Raw genomic sequence first — 20,830 nt, forward strand, 5'->3', positions numbered from 1 at the left:
TAGAAGATTACGGTGGTAGAGAAATTGTTGTATGAAAATTTGTTTTCATGTTTTCCTTGTTTCTGTGAGCGTGACAATGGACTTGTTATACAAAATATTTTGTAGTGAAATTTGTTATATTGGGTAGTTAAATCTGCCCTTGCAGAATATGGTGTTATGATTAGTAGTTTGTGTTTTTGGTCCAATAGGTTGTGAAATCAAATCTGTTTCTTCAGAGGGCAGGAGGCAGAAATGGCACAGTACAGACTGGAATATAGAGGAAGCTGTCAGACATCTTTTTGTGTATGGAGGAAGCCAATATAAGGCAAACAACAAATTGCAATGCCTTCTAGTTTGTTGAACGGTGATTATTGCACTAATCCGAAGATCTTGAGCATATATATGGACTTCAAGGAGCAGGCATTCTGGTTTTCAGTCTAGAGGAGCGTCCAAGAGCAAAGTCTCTAAAGCACAGCTCTTCTTTTCCATGAAAACCAATGCCTTCTCCCAGGTCCCATTTCCATCACTGTTGTCTGCCACCCAGCTGGAAGCCTCAGTTATTATTCTATACCTTCCCTTGCCTTCAAGTCTATTCATCAACAAGTTTGGATAATTCTGCTTCCTTCATACTTTTCCACATCTGTGTTTCCTTTCTAAACTCCCTGCAACCCCCTCCCTACTTTGTATCTAACCTATAGTGAGTGAGCTATTGTTCACTAATTGGCTTCCTCCTCCTTGACTCTTCTCGTCTTGCTTCTTTGCATTCACTAAATTTGAGGTGCCTGACACTCAGGTCAGTTCCCTATCTGCTCTAGCTTTTCTCATATGTCCTATATATTGGACAAACTAGACTCCCAAATTTCTTGAGTTTTCCCAGGACATCTAAGAATCGATCTTCTTGGCTTTACATCTTTGCTCAAATTATTACTTTTGCTTTGAACACCCTCTTTATCATCCCTGCCTGTTAAAATCACGCTTATCTTTCATGCTTACTAAATGTTGTTTCCATTCTGTAACTGTACTGATTCTTCTCTACCAGAAAGGACTTCTCCCCACCCCCAAATTCCTCCCCATCTCTTTCTCTGAAATTCCTAAACCCTTTTTCACTTATCTTATTTTACTCACTAAGTTTTATTTCAAACCTATAGCTGGGACTCAAGAATTACAAAAGTGCTGCATGTAACTTAAAACATTTGTATCCCTTAATTTTGTCATTAGAAAAAGAAACAACAACAACGAAACCTATAAGCTCTCTGAGGGTAAGGAAATGTAGTTGTTTTTGTATTCCCTGTGTTCATCCTTTCTTTCCTTCTTTCTTCCCTTCCAATGTTCACTTATTCACATGTTCATTTTGCAAATATCTGTTATGTGCCCATGATGTGCCAGCATGAGCCTGGTTCCTGTCCTTTCAGAGTTTCCTGTTAGTCTACACTGTTGAACAGAGCAGTGTAGACAAAGCTGTCATTCAATAACTGTTCGTTGGTAGAATGAAATGGAGCTGAAATTAGAGTTTACTTTGAGAACAGTCATAGTCTGAATCCCAACTAAGTTTTCTATTCTTTATGCAGCAGTGAAATCTACCCTGACTGGCTGTTTTCACTTTGAATCTGTGAAAGGCAATTAATAAGAGTAGGACCATTTTGCTCAGCAAGGTTAGGCTGGCCCTCACGATTCATTTGAATATAGGGACAGAACACTAATGACGTACATCACTTGGCAGGAAAAAAAATGCCTTTTTAAAATTTCTGATGCCTACAGACAGGTCTAGGCTAATTTCAGATGCACACCTTAGAAAATCAAGGACACTTTGTTTGAAACCTGAGTATGGCCAAACCACCAAGATTACTTCTATTTTAATTGTAAAAATTGTGTTGTTCTTCATATTAATGACTTGCTACCTTTCCTAGATTTCATCCTGCTTCTTACCTGACTTCCTGTGACACCCTGCTTTTTGCTGTTTCAAGGATCACTTTGGGAGGACATTCAAGGCACAGAGGCATTGGAGCCAACTCTACACACAGGAAATATTGACGTGAAAAAACCAACCTTTCGCCTCACTCCCTCACTTGCCCAATATCACCTTACCTACCCTTCTCCTCTGGGTGGTTTCCCAGTAGCACAGAACCACTCACTGTCCTTAGAAGCAATTCATTTCCTGTCTCACCCCCTCTAATAGTCCTTTTGGACTCCTCTTTCTGGAGCTGAGAAACACTAAAACATAGCACCAGTCTGTGTCTAGACAGGCACAAGTGCTGTGCTTTGACCTCATTTTTGCAGCTCACAGTTAATATTAAGGAAGGAAGAGTAAGCACTATAGTAATTAATTGGAAATACATTCTTTGGTGGTATAAAAAATTATATAAACATGGCATATGTGAGGGCAAGCCTTTCTAAGCCTCTGGGGCCTTGCAGTATTCCCCAGAGCCTTTAGAGGGCAGCAGCGCACTGGCTGACTCCAGGACGGTTTTAGAGAGGGGAACTCCCAACCAGAACCTTCCTCCTGGTCACCATGCCAAAGGTTGATTTGCCAAGCTCTGGCCTCTCAGGCTCTTTCTTTCTTTTTAGTTCTCTCTCTCTTTCTCTCCCTCTCTCTCCTCTCTTTCTCTCTCTCTGTTAAAATTATACACTCTGATGAAGTCGCCCTTCAACCGGAAAATGAAAGCTCCAATGAAAAAGTTAGACAAGCCAACAACAACAAAGAAAGAAACCAGGGAAAAGGGGAAAGGGGGCTGGTGAGGGGGAAGGACTTAAGAACAAGAAAAGGGCAGATGTTTCGTAAATATATGCAAAGCAAAACTGGGTGTACCCTGAACACTTCCACAGAGAAACAGACCAATCATTGTGTACTTCCTCCCGCCACACTGGTGGAGCTCTGCATTCAAAAAAGAAAAAAAGTGTGGCCGCAGGCACCCGCCTTTCAACGGTCAGTTCTGACATCCTGACTGAGCATCTCCCAATTGTCCAAAGAGAACAAAAACATTTTCATCTCCCCCACTGCAAACATTTCTGGGATGAGAAAAAGGCTGCTTCAAGAACTGGGAGGGCAGTTTAAGGTGACTGGCGGCCGAGTTAGCCAGCAGAACCCTCTGGTTTTTAACTCCCTTTGTGCTGGCCCTGGCAGCAAGTTTTGGGCTGAAACATAGCAGTGAGTAAGGCTGTGGAGGATGTTGGCTCTTTCTTAACTAGACCATATTGTATGTGGAAAGAAATATGCATTAAAACATATTGATGAGATGGTGGGTATTAAGCATGTTAAATGCATGGAAATTAACCAGACCGGCGGCATTTGATGTATATATTTCACACTCCCTTGCACATATTGCACACATACAGCGATGGCAAAGCTTTCTGCAACATATGGAAAAATAAATATTTTATCTGTGTGAGCTCTTAGCAGTCTCCAGGGTCTGTTGAAAGAAGAGTGCTCTCTTCCATCTCCGTCTCCCAATTTTCTCCCTTCACTGGGCTCCCACCCTCCCTTGTGCGCTAAGATGCCTTCCACTTATCAGCCTGGTTAGATAAGATAGACTCAGTCAGAACCTCCCTTTTGATAAACAATTAGTCATTGGCTCATGATAATTTAGAACAGTGATGCTTCCTTCAGTCTTTTCTGGAGAGGTAACTATTTCCCAAACCCTTTCCCACAAAAGAACTCAGGGAAAAGGCTTAGTAGAGTGTCTGGCAGGGGAGAAAGGGGAGGTGATAATAAACCACTCTGATAAGGGGTGGCAGCAGAAGCTATATGCTCTAGGCAGGTAAGTCTGCATCTCTGGGCCTCATTTTCCTCATCTGTAAAATGGGAATAATGATCCTTTTTCTTAGGGTTGTTGTGAAGAATAAATGAGATAAGCCATGTAAAGTTACTAGTGCTAGCACATGGTAAAGGGCTCAATAATGGTAGCTCCTTTCATAGAAACCATTAGTTCTGTGGCTTTCATCATATTAGCTATAAGAAGATGTTCCTTTCATCTCACTAATCTCTTTTAATGTCTTGATTTAGGGCAGAGAGAAATGCATTGTTATTGTAGCAAAGGTGAAAAGCGCGTTAGGATAAGCAATCTCTTCTTCAACATTTTGATCGCCCTGTTTGCCCTTCTGACACCTTCTTTTGGTTCACATTTGTCACTTCTGTGGCTATACCAAGAGCTCCTTGAAGTTGATGGTTAAACCAGCGGCACTTGGCTGCACTGCCACAGAAGCCCATGGAGCCTGAGCACTGTGGTCGACACCGACACCAACATACAGCATTTTGCTTATCATTTTTTTTTTAACAGTTTACCCTTTCACTATTTGATCTACTATTGTCACATCAAATGTTTAAGATGTTTTTCTGATAAAGCATATTACCCTCTCAATTTTTTTTTTAAAATAGTTTGCATTTGTAAAGTTTGATAAGTTCCCACCCAGTGAGTATAATGCACAGATAACATGGCACACTTCTTGGGTGGAGAACACAACTATTCTTTCAATTTTTTGTTTCAAAATATTCTAGGGGTACAAATGTTTTTAATTACATGGATTGGGCTATTTTGAAACAGGGTTATAAGTTGCCCATCACCCAGATAGTGTTCCTTGTACCCATTAGGTAGGTTTTCACTCATCCCCTTTGCAGCCCTCAACTCTGCTTGATGTTCCCTGAGTTTCACCTTCCTCTGCGCACATGTGTGCTCATTGGTTAGTTCCAATTTAATATCCAGTACATGTGTTGTTTGTTTTTCCATTCTTTAGATACTTCAATTAGGATAATGGTCTCCAGTTACATCCAAATTGTTACAAAAGGCCTTAATTCATACTTCTTCATGGATGAGTAGTATTCTATAGTACATTTTGTTAATCCACTCATGAATTGATGGGCACTTGGGTTGATTCCACATCTTTGCAATTGTGAATAGTACTGCAATAAACATTTGAGTGCAGGTGTCTTTTGATCAAATGACTTCTTTTCCTTTGGGTAAGTGCCCAATAGTGGCATTGCTGGATCAAATGATAGGTCTACTTTTAGTTCTTTCAGAAATCTCCCTACTGTTTTCCATAAAGGTTGTACTAATTTGTAGTCCCATCAATACTGTATAGCATTCCTTTCTCTCTGTGTCCACACCTTTTAAAAACATTAGAACGTTTTTTTAACTTTTTAATAAAAGCCATTCTAACTGGGGCAAGAAGATATCTCATTGTGTTTTAATTTGCATTTCCCTGATGATTAGTGATGTTGAGCATTTTTTATATGTTTATTGGCCATCTGTCTATCTTCTTTTGAAAAGCTTCTGTTCATGTCTTTTGCCCACTTTTTAAGGGGGTTGGGTTTTTTTCATGCTGATTTGCTTGAGTTCCTTCTAGATTCTGGTTCTTAGCCCTTTATCAGATGCATAGCTTGTGACTATTTTCTCTTATTCTGTAGGTTGTATATTTGATCGGTTGATCATTTCCTAAGCTGTGCAGAAACTTATTAATTTAAGAAGTCCCATTTGCTAATTTTTGTTGTTGCTGTGATTTCCACTGGGGTCTTAATCATAAATTTTTTCCCTAGGCCAATATCTAGAAGAGTTTTTCTAAAGTTTTCTCCTAGTATTATTATGGTTTCATGCTTTACATTTAAGTCTTTATCTATCTTGAATTAATTTTTGTGAGTGGTGAGAGATACGGGTCTTATTTCATTCTTCTGCACATGGCTATGCAATTCTCCTGGCACAATTTATTACATAGGGCTTATTTTCCTTACTGTGTCTGCTGTGTCAAAAAGCAGTTGGCCGTATGTGAATGGGTTTGTATCTGGGTTCTCTGTTCTGTTTCATTGGTCTATGCCTCTATTTTTGTGACAATACCATGTTGTTTTGTGTTATTGTAGCCTTGTAATATAGTCTGAAGTCTGGTAATATGATGCCTCTAGATTTGTTCTTTTTGCTTAAGATTGCTTTGGATATTCAGGCTCTTGGGAGGTCACAGTATGTTATATACCTTTTGGGGGAGGGAGACAATTATGAGAGGGACTTTATCTAACAAATGCAATCAATGTAACCTGGTTCTTTGTACCCTCAATGAATTCTCAACAATTAAAAAAAAAAAAGAAAATAACAAAACAGTGGAAAGCTGTCAATTTCAGTGTTTTTTCTTTTTCTTTCTTTTTTTTTTTTTTTTGAGATAGAGTCTTACTTTGTTGCCCTTGGTAGAGTGCCGTGACATCAGGGTGTTTATTAGTTCAATTCTCCCTCCCACCCCTTTCCCACTTCCACTTCCTTTCCCCAAGGAAATCCTCACCCCTTTCCTTGTCCCCTCAGTTTACGTGATTTAACACTGAGATTGGCCAGTTGTTGTAGCTCACACCTGTAACCCTAGCACTCTGGAAGGCCACAGCAACCTCAAACTCTTAGGCTTAAGTGATTCTCTTGCCTCAGCCTCCCAAGTAGCTGGGACTACAGGGGTCCACCACAACACTCAGCTATTGTTAGAGATGAGGTCTTGCTCTGGCTCAGGCTGGTCTTGAACTCATGAGCTCTGGCAGTCCACCCACCTTGGCCTCCCAGAGAACTAGGATTACAGGTGTGAGCCATTGTACCAGGCCAATCTCAGTGTTAAATCATGTAAACTAAGGTCACAAGAAAAGGGGTGAGGATTTCTAAGTCCAGTCAGTGTTGGAGATGGGAAGGAGAACTGAACTAATAAATACCTGATCTCTCTCTTCCCACTCTCAAATCTGTTGCTGATGTCTCCCTTTGGCCAAATTTGAAGGAAAGACAAGAGAAGTCAGTCTCCTGGGCCACAAGGCAAGGCAGAGAATGATTCTGGGGATTTGTTGGGGGTGGAGTGGGTGGCAATACTAATCAGCATACAGATTCTTTTCTTTTCCCTTTTACTCTAATATTTTCTGGGAAGAAAGATTCTTCCTTCCAGAACCTAAGAACCTAAAATCAGTTCTCTCTTAGTACTCAAGTACTGATTTTTCAAGGAAATTGAATGTAGCTAAGCTCATGAGGCAAGGATTTTTGTTTTGCTTGCTGCCATATCCTTAGTGCCTAGAACAGTGCCTGACACATAGTAAATGATAAGCAAATTTTAGTCCATTGAGTAAATGTACTCACCTCGGTTGTGGCAGACAGTACACACACATTATCTCATTTAATTATTACTACAATCTGAGTAAGTAGGCAGCATCTGAGCATGGTTATATAGGTGATATGGGGGTAAGTAGCTGTTAAAATCTAATACTCACCATCCCACTCACACCCAAGCCTTGAAACCAGGCTCAGAGCACTGCCAACCCATGGGAGGGATACACTTACACAAATGGGACATAGTTTTAGACTTTATCCACCTTATTGAGTTTTGTACCTAGCAAGTCTCTGTAAGTTTCAACATTACTTCCCATATGTATATGAGGAAGCTGAGTTTCCTCACAGCAAAGAATGCAAAGATTATAATCCAATCTGCCCATTCTCTGGGGTCCGTGAGAAGTGAAAACAGGCACTGGCATTCTGCACAGATGAAATACTTCCTATGGCAGAAACAGATGCTCACTTGTAGACCTCTCTGTGATTTTCAGGAAACATCAGGTTCTGATTTCGGGATCTGGGTCTGGGTTCTCTGCAGCACGAGAAGGTAGTAGTGGTAAAGACTCTTTTCTCTCTTAAAGGATAGAGAAACTCTCATGCAAGTCTGCATTCTAGTAAGGCTGTGCTACATGCACCAGCATAGTTACTCTGGGATGAAGAAAACCTCAGAAAACTCTTCAGATATGGGAATTTCTAAGGTATTCTTGGCACTTAAACGTAAGGATGAATGAAGTTATTATACAAGTATATTCCTTATGTGGGAGTGTACTAAAGACATTCTATTTTTGATCTTCTTTCATGTCTTTAGTCCCCAATTTCTCAGTCTCACTAGTACTGCAGAACACGCTGACGGTTCCCATACCCATCCTGACCAGGCCTGTCTGTCACTTGACCTCAGTTACCATCAATTATGATTCAGGCGACTGAAAGCATTAGAGGCAACAAGCAACAGAAAATAAAGGAAAACTCTGGCTTCATTCCTTTGGGTTTGATTTATGTTGGAATAGCTAAAGACATGACATAGAAATAGGAATGTGAAAATCCTACCTGAAGCCTAAGAGGGATGTTAGTCTCCCAGGTTTAGCATTTTCCAGTAACATAGAAGTCTGTAAAACACCATCCCATTACCTGCCTCATAACATACAGGAAAACTTGTGAATACAACAACTAGAATGAATTTGCATTAATATATATATATATATAGTTAAGTTACTGTTCATGCATAGCCTCTAAATCGTTCAAATTTTTGCCTTTTCTAGTGGGAAAAAAGCATATATTCATCTGTCATTTTTAGCAATGATTACTGAATACTTGGTATCAATGTTTCATCAGTATTTTCCCCTAACTATCATGTCTCCTCCCCTAACTTACTTCTTCACCTTTCTTGGCAAGGGCTGCACTTCTCTAACATAAATGTCTCACATGGAGGGAACCAAATTAACTACACAGACTTGTGCATTCAGAAGCAGAGTTGGGCTGGACACAGTGGCTTGGAGATGTGGTGGAAAGAACCCAGGGCCTCAGGGGAAGTATCTTGGCTCCCTGGAGTGTCAAGGAGAAAATAGCATGGGGGGCTGCAGCTTGAACAACAGGTAAACACCAGTAAGAGAAGCTGGCTCACAGATTTGACTGAGATGGCATGAGATGACAAGCCATCATAAGACTCAACAGGATGGCACAGAAAAGCAATGAGAAGCAATCACATCAAGTTGGGTAGAGGCTCAGATGCCCAAGCAGAGCAGCAGCAGTCCCTCCAGACCCAGCTTAGCACAGCCCTCTGCGGAGGGAAGGGGGAGCTGACCAATGCAGACACCTCAGGACTGAGTCTGGCTGCCTTGCTGCAGCCGAGAGATGGAGATATCTAGAATTTCACTTGCTTTGAGACACTGTATGTGTGTGCGTAATCAAATGAAATGAATGAAGAAGGCTTTCGTTGGATGTGTAATGTACTCACAGTAGTTTCCAAATAAGTGGTGTCACTCTTCTGGTAAATCACTCCAAGGCTTGGACCTAGTGCAGATGTTCATTGGGGCAGGGAACAGAGAGTGGCTGCATCTAGATCGGACAAGAAACAAACAAGAACAAGGTTGTTAAATAAATAGGTGACGGTGAGCACTTATTTTTATATAGAACTTTGGGACTTCCATGAGAGGCTGGTTTTGCATCTTTGCCTCAGAGAAGGGTGAAGAGAGAGGATGGTGTTCAGGCTCCATTTTCAGGGTTTCTACCTGACTGCCTGTGCAGCTTGAGACATCAAAACCACCCTGTCTGCTAACGGAGTGGACTTGGGAGCTAAGTTTGAGGTTGCTGTGAGGGTAGGGGAAGTGGCCACACTGTTCTTCAATCTTGCCACCGCCATTCATTTTTTTGTGTCCTTATTTTTCATTTATTATACTTATTCATTTATTTTTGATTGACAAAATATATTTATGTTATAAACATGATGTTTTGAGATATTTATACACTGTGGTTGGGCCATATATCAAACTAATTCAAATAAGCATTGCCTCACACATTTATCTTTTTTGTGGTGAGAACATAAAATCTACTCATAGCAATTTTCAAGTAAGCACTATATTGTTATTAGGTATAGTCACCACGATGTACAATAGATTTCTAGACTTACTCCTCCTAACTGAAGTTCTGTATCCCCTGACCGACATCTGGGTCTTTGGGAATTGCCATTCTACTCTCTGCTTCAATGTCGGGCTTCTTTAGATTCCTCATGTGAGTGAGGTCATGTGGTATTTGTCTTTCTCTGTGTGGCTGATCTCACTTCACATCATGTCCACCATAATCTAGCATCACCACCTCTAATGATCCAGTGTTCCTTCTCTAGACTTCCCATTTCTGGACATAGGTATTATCTCCATCCAGTTACTGGAGCCTTCAATTGAGGAGTCATCTTTAATTCTTCTCCCCTACCTCTCATATCCAACCAGCTGCCAGAGCCTGTGGCTTTTAACTCTGGCAAGGACATCTATGAAAGTCTCCTACATGGCTTAACTTTTTCCAGTTCTCTTTATCTTTTGCCATCTTTCACAGCAACATTTCATTAATTTTTCTCAAGTACCATTCTAAACACATCACTCCTTTATTCACCAAATCCTCTTTGCTTATCTCCTTGGTTTGGAATCCATGCTGCTACAACATGGCCCCAGTCTAATTTCACACTCTTATGTCTCCACTCCATTCTCTACTCCAGCAATGTCCTAGACTATCCTATCTATTCATTATATTTTCTCCCTTTCCCCAATGTTTACATATAGCTTCTTTAAGGGCCATCCAAATCCCACTTTATATACCATTTTCCAAAGGAAAGTACCCTTCTTGGATGCTCAAACACTTTTCCATACTACTCTCTTTGCACATTCTACCAAGTCTCACAATTATTTGTGTAATTTGTCTTTTTGTCTTTAACTCTGTAAACTCCTTGAAAGCAGAGATGATTTTATTCTGTGTATCTTCTATGGGCAATGCCTTGCATATAAGTTTGTGCTAAGCTGGTATCTGCTGAGCTGAATTTAAAAGGAATAAAGAGGCTCAGCGCCTGTAGCACAGTGGTTACGGCACAGGCCACATACACCCAGGCTGGCAGGTTCAAATCCAGCCGGGCCAGCTAAACAACAAAAATAAAAAACTATCTGGGCGTTGTGGCAAGCACCTGTAGTCCCAGCTACTTGGGTGGCTAAGGCAAGAGAATCTCTTATGCCAAAGAGTTTGAGGCTGCTGCTGCCTTGATGCCACAGCACTCTACAGAGGGTTATAGAGTGAGACTCTATCTCAAAAAAAAAAAAATAAAAAGAATAAACAATTTTGGTTAGAGTCATGAAAACTGACACTGAAATGGAAGGAACTTAAAGCTCATCTACTGTAACCATTTCATTTTTTAGATGAAGAGATTAAGGGAACTGATTTGCTCAAGGTCACATCCTTGTTAGTGGACTGGCAAGGACAATTGATATAAAAGGTCACAAATCTCTGAGTATCTATGAGTGCTCACTTGGCACCAGTAGGCACAGCAGACCATCAAGAGTGACCAGACCAATGATAGTGAGGCGGCTAGCCTGCCAAAAACACGTTGTATCACATACTCTCTTCAACAAATTGAACTAAAACACATCTTTTTATAGTTAGATAATGTCTTAAAAATGAGGGTGGATTTTAAAAAACAGGAAGACAAACTTTGGTAACCAGCAGACATTATTACAACAATATTATAAAGACCACCAGGGTGATAAACTCAAGCTGAAAGTCACAATGAAAACATTTCATACACTTTGGAAAAGCTTTAGCTTTAGCTGGAGATCTTGGTGAGAACCTTCAGCAGTAATTCTTTGGTTAAGGTCATGGAAACAGAGAGCACCGGCAATCTGCTACTACGTCATGTTCACACTTCCTTTTCTCCCTTTCTACCACTGCCCAGTGTTCATCCCTAGGTTTGTTTACATTTTTACTTATTTTCCTTTCCTTTACTAATTTACTTATAGAAAGACATAGGTGACTGCCCCCAAATCTGTCCTAATTTTATCACTTTGTTCTTCTCTTGTGATAGAAGAAACAGTAATTGTTTAATCTCTTCTCTATCCTTATCCTGAAATGGAATCATTTTCTCTCACCCAAAGATGAAAAGCCCAACAAAACATGCTGTGGGGGTAACAGTGTGTACCTAGGTAGGAAAACAGACCTTTCCAGGGAATCTCTGTAGTTTTTACTTGACCAGAAAAGCTCAGTTCTTAAATGTTAGCTACAGGATTATTTCATCTGTCTCTACCCGGTGAGCATTTGACTCGTTGTTACTCATCAGAGGAAAAGTTCGGTAGAATTCATCAAACTCTTTTTGGCCAGTATGGTGAAGCAGTGCTATGGATGGAGCCATCCGTTCACTACCGACACCCCAGCAGCCACATCAATGAGTTGGGCTCAAGAGTTCTTCACTGTTTTTCCTCACCCACCATATGGCTGGACAGATTATCAACACTTGACCTACAGAACCTCCTTCTCTTTTTTCCCCTGGCAACTACATTAAAATTATAAAGGCAATTGCTGATCAATAGTACATTACAGGGAAAAAATTACTCAGCAACATATAAATCCTTCATGTAATTAGTTAAGTGTATATTTTAAATACACCTAACATTTTAGTTAAATTATGCATTGCATAATTGAATAGAGCCTATACTCTTCTTGTGATTTCATGAACCCCTTCTTTCTCAGCCCCACATCCTTCGGCTATGATCTTACTTTCATTCTTTGGCTAATTGTCACCTATCTCCATGTTCTTATTTCCCCTCTTGCCTTAGTACAACACACCTGAGGGCCTCCCAATCAGAACTGCTGCATGCTGTGTCATGTTTTATTGCTCACAGCGTGTTACACTCAAAAAATGACCCAGGGATGGGTGGCACCTGTGGCTCAAAGGAGTAAGGCACTGGCCCCATATGCTGGACGTGGCAGGTTCAAACCTAGCCCTGGCCAAAAACTGCAAAAAAAACCACAAACAAACAAACAAAAAAAGACCCAGGGAAAGTAATTTCATGGGGTTTCATGTTTATTCTCTTTTAATGACCTCTATAACCAGTGTACTTAGATTTTAAAGGTAAAGGTAATTTTGAGGGATTGCTGGTGCCACAAATTCTCCCTGGAATCTGGAAATGTAGCTGTTCTCTCTGCCTTTTACATCATCACTGTAAAGAGATGAGATCTGATTTTGGAAACCAGCTGGCAAGTTCCTTGATGGTGTCAGAGGCAGAAGAGACAGTGAGGTCATCACTTCCCTTTAGCCTCTCATCATTGATATCTCTGCAGATCTGTCTTGAAGCCCCTAGGGAGCAGGGCTGTTATGTAATATGCTGCCACATATTACCGTCAGAAAATCTGTGTAAAGGTCTTTCAGTATAGCCTGTCCCATTCCTAGGAAAGCACACCAAATCATTCTAAATTTATAGAGGGGGAGGGACTGCTGATTAAAATTTACAAAAAGATAATAGTAAATAACTACCATTTATTGGATGTCAGAGACTGAACCAGGCATTTTTGTATATACATTCTTGTTTAATCCTCACAGCAATGTCAAGCTGTAGGTTTTAGTGTATCCATTTTACAGATGAGGAAAAGTAAGGTTCAGTAAGCGCATGTCATTGGTCCAAGATGGGAAAGCTAGCAGATAATGAAGCCAGAATCCAAACCCAGATCTGTCTGACTCTAAATCTGTGCTCTTTACACCATCCAGTTGTCCCTAGATTGCATGGACACATTTCTAGTTACTTCTGTGATTTAGGCACAGAACTAGCTGATGACCACACAGTAGCCTTTAACTTCTAGGTAGCTCAGCTTTTCTGTTTGTTATTTCCAGGATAGCGAGCCTCTAGAAAGATTTGGGAGCACAGACCTCTGGTGAAAGAGCTATATCAGGAACTATCAATAAGTATAGTTCCTTCCTTCCTCCTTGCTAATTGAAGATAAGAATTTTTTTTTTTAATCAATCTTCTCAAACTCTAATGATTCCCCCAGCATTTCTGATTCAGCAGGTCCGGGTGGAGTCTGCAATACTCTGCACTTCTAACAAGCTCCCAAGTGGTGCTAATGCCACCGGTCTGGGTACCACAGGTCTTATGTCTGACAGTCTCCTTCCAGCTGAAGGTTGTGTCTGAAGGAGTTCAAGCCAAGTAACTGGGCTGGCAGCTCACAGGGCGCGACTGGTTTCTGATTCTGGGCTGGTTAGGTCATCGGGCATTACACAGAATTCAAGGAGTTTCTGGCATAGAGCATATTGTAAAAAAAAAAAAAAAAAAAAAAATCATTTCTAGATCCCCAGGGCTTCTCTCCCTTTTGGAAATTCAAAACGATCATGTCTCTAACATGTAACGTTCCTATTTTTTACATTATTGTTAATTTTAACAATAATTATCTGGTAATAATTCAAATAACACCTTTCCTCTGAGAAATTCAATGAGCTTTACTAACCTTAATTGTCTAACAGCAATTCCCATGTGTAGATAAAGCTGTCTCAAAGATCACAGTAAATTTAAAATTGTTCCACTTCCCTCGTTTCTTTGCCCCAAATGTAGTGGTGAGTGAGTGGTGAGGGGGTACTAATTGGCAAAGACTCACTGTCTCATAATTTGAGGGACAGGAAATTTCATAAAGCAGGGCAAATCTAAGAAATAATTAGCAGAAAGGTGATTGTGGGGAATGCAATGGTAGAGAGAAAAAGAAGGAAGAATTAAAAAGAGTAAGACTAAGGACACAGAAAGTGAAAGCACAGAACTAGCTGACGACCTTAGGTGAGTCACTTCACTTTCAGGGAGTTCAGCTTTCCAGCTGTGAAACGAAGGGGCTGATTTTATGATTTTTAAGGTCCCTTAAAACTCTAATAGTCCCCTGAGAAGAAAGATGTGGGAATTAAGTAGCTCATCAACCTGTTAAACTATTCAACCTGTTAAAGAAATCTATTTGACTTTTAACTTTTTAACTAATTACCTGAAACAAATTCCCAAGTCTGTATCACTAATCCCACTCTCTGGAAACTGGTGAGAAAACTATTTAATGACTAAGGCGCTGAAGTAAAGGCATCACAGCCAAACTAATCAGGAACCTCATCTTCGGCTTTTTGATACCATAAGCACTCTTTTATTTTTCAAATTTTAGTTCCTTAATTAACCACCAGTTAATACACATGTCCAAAAGAAATACCTATGATGGCTTGAAGACCTCTGGGAATGACGTTGCCCATATAAGTTGGAATCACAATCCCACTGTTTGTCACATTAAATCTATGTTAGTTTTCTCCAGAGAAAACTCTTGATTCCTCTTTGACAATTAACAGACTTTGTTAATAAGAACTGTACATCCTGCGAACCTTAGCTTTACCAGGTACAGTTGATTCTTGCTTAGAATAAGAAATTTTTTGCATCAGATTATGTATATGTATATATGGACACACACATAAATCTGATTATCTTCTGGTTTTAAGGAATAGCTGGTCTGGTCCTACAAAGCCCTTCTTTAAGTCATTTAACGGTGGAATCTTCCTGTCCAGAGAGCCTGCTGCAAGTGCTGGGTATAAGGTCATTTTACACTCCTTAACAAAGATTCTGACACGATCATGATTTGTGGCAGAGCGTGTTACTTGGTAGTATCAGAGTTTTCTGCCCCTTGTACTGAGTTTGTTTTCTGGACTAATCATTATAGTTTGAGGCTAAATGGAAAAACAGGTACTGAGAAACATCGCAGTGACATTCCCCCAAGTAACACTCTGCCTCTGTCTCCATAGCAAACATTGTTTCCCTTTGCCGCCTCTCATCATGGTTAACTAAATGCTTTCTGTGTGGCAGGCATTCTGCCTTTTCACATATAACTTTATTTCTTTGAAAGGTGGGAATCACATTCACATTTTATAGATGAGGAAGCTGAAACTGACACTTAGGAAAGGTACAGTGATTTGCCATAGATCATGAAACCAGAGGGTAGCAGGGTGTAAGGTTAGATTTTAACCACAATGCTTTAGGGTGTCACCTGTACCAGCCCGTAACCCTGAACCACTGACCTCCTGTCTTCATGCCACTCGTTGCTGGATTCTCTGTCATGACACTTTAATGCAGTGGTTCTCAACCTTCCTAATGCCATGACCCTTTAATACAGTTCCTCATGTTGTGCTGACCCCCAACCATAAAATTATTTTCATTTCTACTTCATAACTGTAATTTTGCTACTGTTATGAATCATAATCTAAATATCTGATATGCAGGATGTATTTTCATTGTTACAAAGGGGTGGTGACCCACAGGTTGAGAACCGCGGCTCTAATGCCTTTCTGAACTTTTTCTGGAAGCTCCTCAAAACCTCCTCCACTTGATTCATGTTTTCCCCACCTCCATTGCTTAAAACTTTAATCTACAGACCCATTGCCACTTCTTTTCAACAGGGCTGACCCCTGTCTTCTTCAGCTACTTTTTAGCCCTCATACTCAATCCCAATTACTCTTTTGAGGCCTCACATTTGACCTCAAATATTCCAAATCCAGCTTGCAAACTCACTTTTCCTCTGAGGCATAAGGAACTTAGTGGTTTCATCTGGTCCGTTAGTAGGCCCCAGTTTGTGACAGGTATCTTTTGTACATTTTGACCTTACCCCATGAACAACCATTCAGCACTACCCTTAATAACCCTGTAGATTCCCTATCTCCCCTAACTTCTATGTGCAGGCCCCTACTGCATTCTTGAACCATGAATCCATATCCCCATCTACCAATTCACTCCTAATCTCAGTATAAAAAATACCTACATAGGCACCTATCTGGCCCCTCACTCCTGCTCACTGTTTCCAAATATAATGCAGTCTATGGGAGTTTTTCTTAGTTTGCTCTACTTTTATGAAGCCCCACTCTCTATTCTCTTTTTCTGTTGATGAGCTTGCCTCCTACTTTACTTATTTTTTTAAGATGAGCACAGAATTTAGATAATAGAGGAAGAGAAAGGTAGACTTACAGAGTGAGAAAGTTTACAGAGCAGGATACGAATGATACGGCAGCGAATGGGCCTCCCTTGCCAGGGCAAGTAGGCAAAGCAGCGAAGAGGCCACTCATCTACTTTAATAAGAGGATCTACACCCTCTGCCATGCAGTGTTGGAAAGCCTGTTCACTTGTATTTCCTCCAGTGTCTCTGAATTTTCATTGTTTTGATTACTTGGGGCATATTTATACCTTTTCCCACATTTTCTTATCGTGGAAGTTGTCCTCTCTACTCTGATCGTATCCTTCCCTTGGGGAGGTATTATCTGTAGTTGATGGCATGGTCATTCCTAACAGTACTAGATTAACCATTACAACACAATTTTTTTTTTCCTGATTTCAACTCTTGGCCTTCGAAATCCTGGTGGTTTTAAAGTTGGTTTTATAGGAAACTAGAACTTTAAGATGGATCTCAAAAAAAGTTCCTTGGTCAAATAAATTTAGGAAACACTTCATACGATATGTCCATTTTGCAATGTCATAAATGCATGTAGGATATTAAAGGGGCTGAAGACCCCATTTTTGCCCAAGTTTACCATGTTACCGATTCCTCACACCCTCCCTTTTAATGGAACACTTATTAACCTGAGAATACAGTTAAGAAAAATATGCTTTAATGGATTTTCCTTGATTTCAAACTCTTTAGTCAGGGCTTATAAATTTACTGACTCTATGTCAATAAACCCTCTTAGATTTCCTTTCTATCAATACTTTGCTTAGTCTAAACCAGTTCACTCACAGGGTATCATTTGCATCTCTGAGCTCCTGAACATACCATTTTGGAGACTTGGAATGCTTTTATCACCCTTTTTCTTATCTTGGACCTTTCCTTTCCTTCAAGGTCCATATGTAATAAGGCACCCTTTATGAAACTTTTCCTTGTGAAGACTGCCTTGGCCCAAACTGACCTCTGCCTCTCATTTAGTATTTATATAAATGATTATAGTTTAATGCCTGTTTTCTGTATGATTGGTGTGAGTGTAAGTCCTCTTGGGCAGGGATCTCATTTTATATATTATAGAAACCCCAGTGTCTGGTGTAGCCCTTTGAGCATAGTAGGATGTTATATTTGTTATTGATTTATGGAAACATGGAGGCATGAACTTGATTTCTGCAGCTAATGGGACACTTTAGGATGTTAAAGGCCTGGGTAAAAGGTACTACCACCTCATTCAGAAAAAATACCACCCATCATCACTGTCATCACTCCCACAAAATGATACCATGTGTGTCTAACGCATTGGATAAAGCTTACACGCAGAAGAACAAAGGCAGCTTTGTTCTTAGGTGAAAGTAAGAATCTGCATTAGTTGACACCAGATGGGGAGAGGGTTAAAGTAGCGTAGGAACATCAAATGGACTATGAAAGCAATCACTAAAATAAACACCTCTCCATGATCATTGAATCATGGTAACTTGATGTGGAGGAAAAGGCCATTTTCCTTCACAAGATAGTCAGGTGGTCTTGTGGGAGGATCTATTGCTTATTGCTGTGCCTGGTGTCCAGGGTATGTTTCAACCATATGTAGAGTGTGCTGCTGGCTTCCGGGCATCTTCCAATCTGGAGGCACTGGAGAAACCAAGGTAGCTCGGCAACCACTAGCACAACATAAACCTCCCCCCAGCAATGAATTCCGTATTTTCCATAAAACTCTTTAACTGCCACAGCACACAAAAGCAGAGAGCAGGTTGTCTCAGGCTGGTGTCTCAGAACTAGAGGGGTCTTTGAGTTTTTCACACTGGATCTATCTGAAGTTGAGACTTTTGTCAGTTCCCTAACAGTGAATTTGTATTGAGCTAGGACTAGAAATTCAGTTTCCTTGAGTCTAGTCAGTGAGTTTTATTATGTGACAGAAAGGAGGATAGCTTTCTTTCTTAAAGTGCATATTTTGGCAAAAGAGAAAATACATTTCAATATAGTTTATGGAGTATTTTACTACCTTTGGATAAAAAGTAGTAGTATATGAACAGGAGATTTCATTAAAAACTCTTTTATAAATGAGAATGTTTACTTATGTTTACCTTAAACTTGGCATACATTTCATCATGAAACATGAAATAGTCACGTTAAAATATTACATAAATAGAAATTTTTATATTAATCCTTAGTTAAAATTCGTAACAATGTATGAGAGTATATTTCAAATTCTGGATTATTATTGCAGGAGACTGGTGGGTGGGTGAAGCTAGATGCCTCAGATATTTTTCTGTCCTATCCATACTTAAGAGTCATATTTCTGGACACTTTCCATATTTTAGAGTGAAAATGAAGGGTGGTCTGCCTATCACATGTATACCCGGCCCCTGGTGAAAGACTGCTGTTTTCTGAAACTCAAGGTAAGGTGTCTTGAGTTTCTTCTTTTTGTAGGAAAAATAGTTTATGTTCACATTCAGGGTGAAGACTGAGGTCTCTGTATCCATGTATCTGGATGTCAGTAGAACTTAATCTGAGACCAAGGATTCAGCAGAAAATGCTTTCCCCCCCAAATGCCATAGTTGCTAACAAGCTTTGTGGCATATCTGGGGGGCAGCATTAGATGGAGAATCAGAAGGTCAGCTTTGTCTGCCTGGATCCGATAGAAACTAGCTACTAGCTTTGTGACCACCGTCAAGTCACTGACTTTTCTGAGACTTACTTTTCTCACTCATAAAATCGTGGACAAGGAATCAGTGAATGATGTAATACCCTCAAGCTGTAAAATCTTTCACTGATGAAAGATGAAATAGTATTGATAATAACACGTGTCTCTGTCTGCCTCATAAAGTTGTGGAGTTAAAATAAGTTGATATACATGCATTATATACTACAGAGTACTGAGTTAATATAGTCTGGAACGACCAGGAAAGGGTCCCCCACGTGCACAGGAACTGACAGCCAGTCTACTTCCATTCAGGTTTTGGGAGAAGCTATAATGAAGCACTGGCATCAGCTCAAAATTCCACTTCCTCCTCTCCCCTCCCAGCACTCTGCAGAGCATCACTTGAGGAAAGTCACTTGGGTGGGTGAGCCAAACGCTCAAGTTCCAGCCTTTCTGAGTCTGAGGCATAGAATATTCCAAGCCACTGCATCAGTGGCAATCACTGTTCTCCAGGTGTGTCTGAAACACTGGGGGACCCTAGGGAGTGGGGGTCAGACGTCACTGCTCCCGAGGCCCAGTTTCCTCCTGTACACAGCTCCAGCCCACATGATTTCACCTGGCAGCCCCAAGAGACAGAAGGGATCCAGAATTAGCAGGAGCCTCCTCTCTTGATAACCTAAGTGCTCTGATTGAAAGGCAGAGGGTATCAGGAGAATGGCTGTACTGAGTCGGCATTGATTTCTCCAGCCTTTGTCTGTGTCTGGTTTCTGTCTCGTTTGGAGGTGGTTACTGTACTACAAGCAGCATGAATCATGTCTCTGTTAAAAAACAGAGCTTCAATTGTCTTACATAACCCCTGGTAACTGAACGTCTAATAATAGCAAGCCATTTCCAGGTAGGGAATCTGTCTACCTCCCAGACACACACACACACACACACACACACACGCTCTACTCCCAAAGCCTCACAGTAGAGTGAGACAGACAGGAAGGAGGCAGAGGGAGAAAGGGGACAGCACGATTGAATTTTTTGTATTTTAAAATATGTTGAATAATCATGTATCATGGGATCTGCCGACCAATATGTTTAACTGAGTTAGTTTAATGAACTATAGGAAACAAGAATTCTCTGAAATATTTGAAATAGCAAAGAACCCCAAACATACTAGAGAGACACCTTCTCTAATGCTATCCTACTGTATAAAAACCCCAAAGCCCCCAAACAGAGTGGTGTGGAAATTTCACTGGATTGGTTGCTAGCTTGCACTGGCTAGATTTAAATTTCCAAAGGATTTTTCCTCCTCTCTCTCTTTTTTTTGTTTATGAGAGAATGATATTCCAAAGGGTTGTGGCTACAGTCATTGTATGCAATTCCAGAGAGTGAAAAGCAACTGAAAACATGGCCTCAGTTAGCACCAGGCAGTCGGCACAGTGTCAGGGGCTGTTATCTGAGCCACTTTCACTTGGGGAGGTAACTCTGCATATCCTAGGTCTTACCCTTTTCCCAAGGTACATACCCTTTGGGTTATACTACATGCTGACATTCCCACTCAGCCACCTGTTAAGGTGGTTAGTAAAAGTCAAAATAATAGGAGAGGCTGAAAAAAATGACTTTTAGAAAATCAGAAAGGGAGAGCCAGTTGTGGTGGCTTATGCCGCCCGTAATCCTAGCACTCTGGGAGGCCAAGGCACGTGGATTACTTGAGCTCAGGAGT

General features: G+C 40.5%; 1 protein-coding gene across 19 annotated transcripts in view; it reads right to left on the reverse strand.

Annotated features, from left to right (window-relative positions):
- Positions 1-20,830, reverse strand: part of ZBTB20 (zinc finger and BTB domain containing 20) — a 777,433-nt gene that overhangs the window by 43,970 nt on the left and 712,633 nt on the right. For all 19 annotated transcript variants that reach the window (XM_023517824.1, XM_023517838.1, XM_023517826.1 and 16 more), the window contains one exon: positions 8,980-9,080. The gene's annotated coding sequence lies outside the window, so the exon portion shown is untranslated. The remainder of the gene's footprint in view (positions 1-8,979; positions 9,081-20,830) is intronic.

The sequence above is a fragment of the Otolemur garnettii genome, unplaced genomic scaffold (genome assembly GCF_000181295.1).
Source record: "Otolemur garnettii isolate 467f Iridium unplaced genomic scaffold, OtoGar3 scaffold00122, whole genome shotgun sequence".
NCBI lineage: Eukaryota > Metazoa > Chordata > Mammalia > Primates > Galagidae > Otolemur > Otolemur garnettii.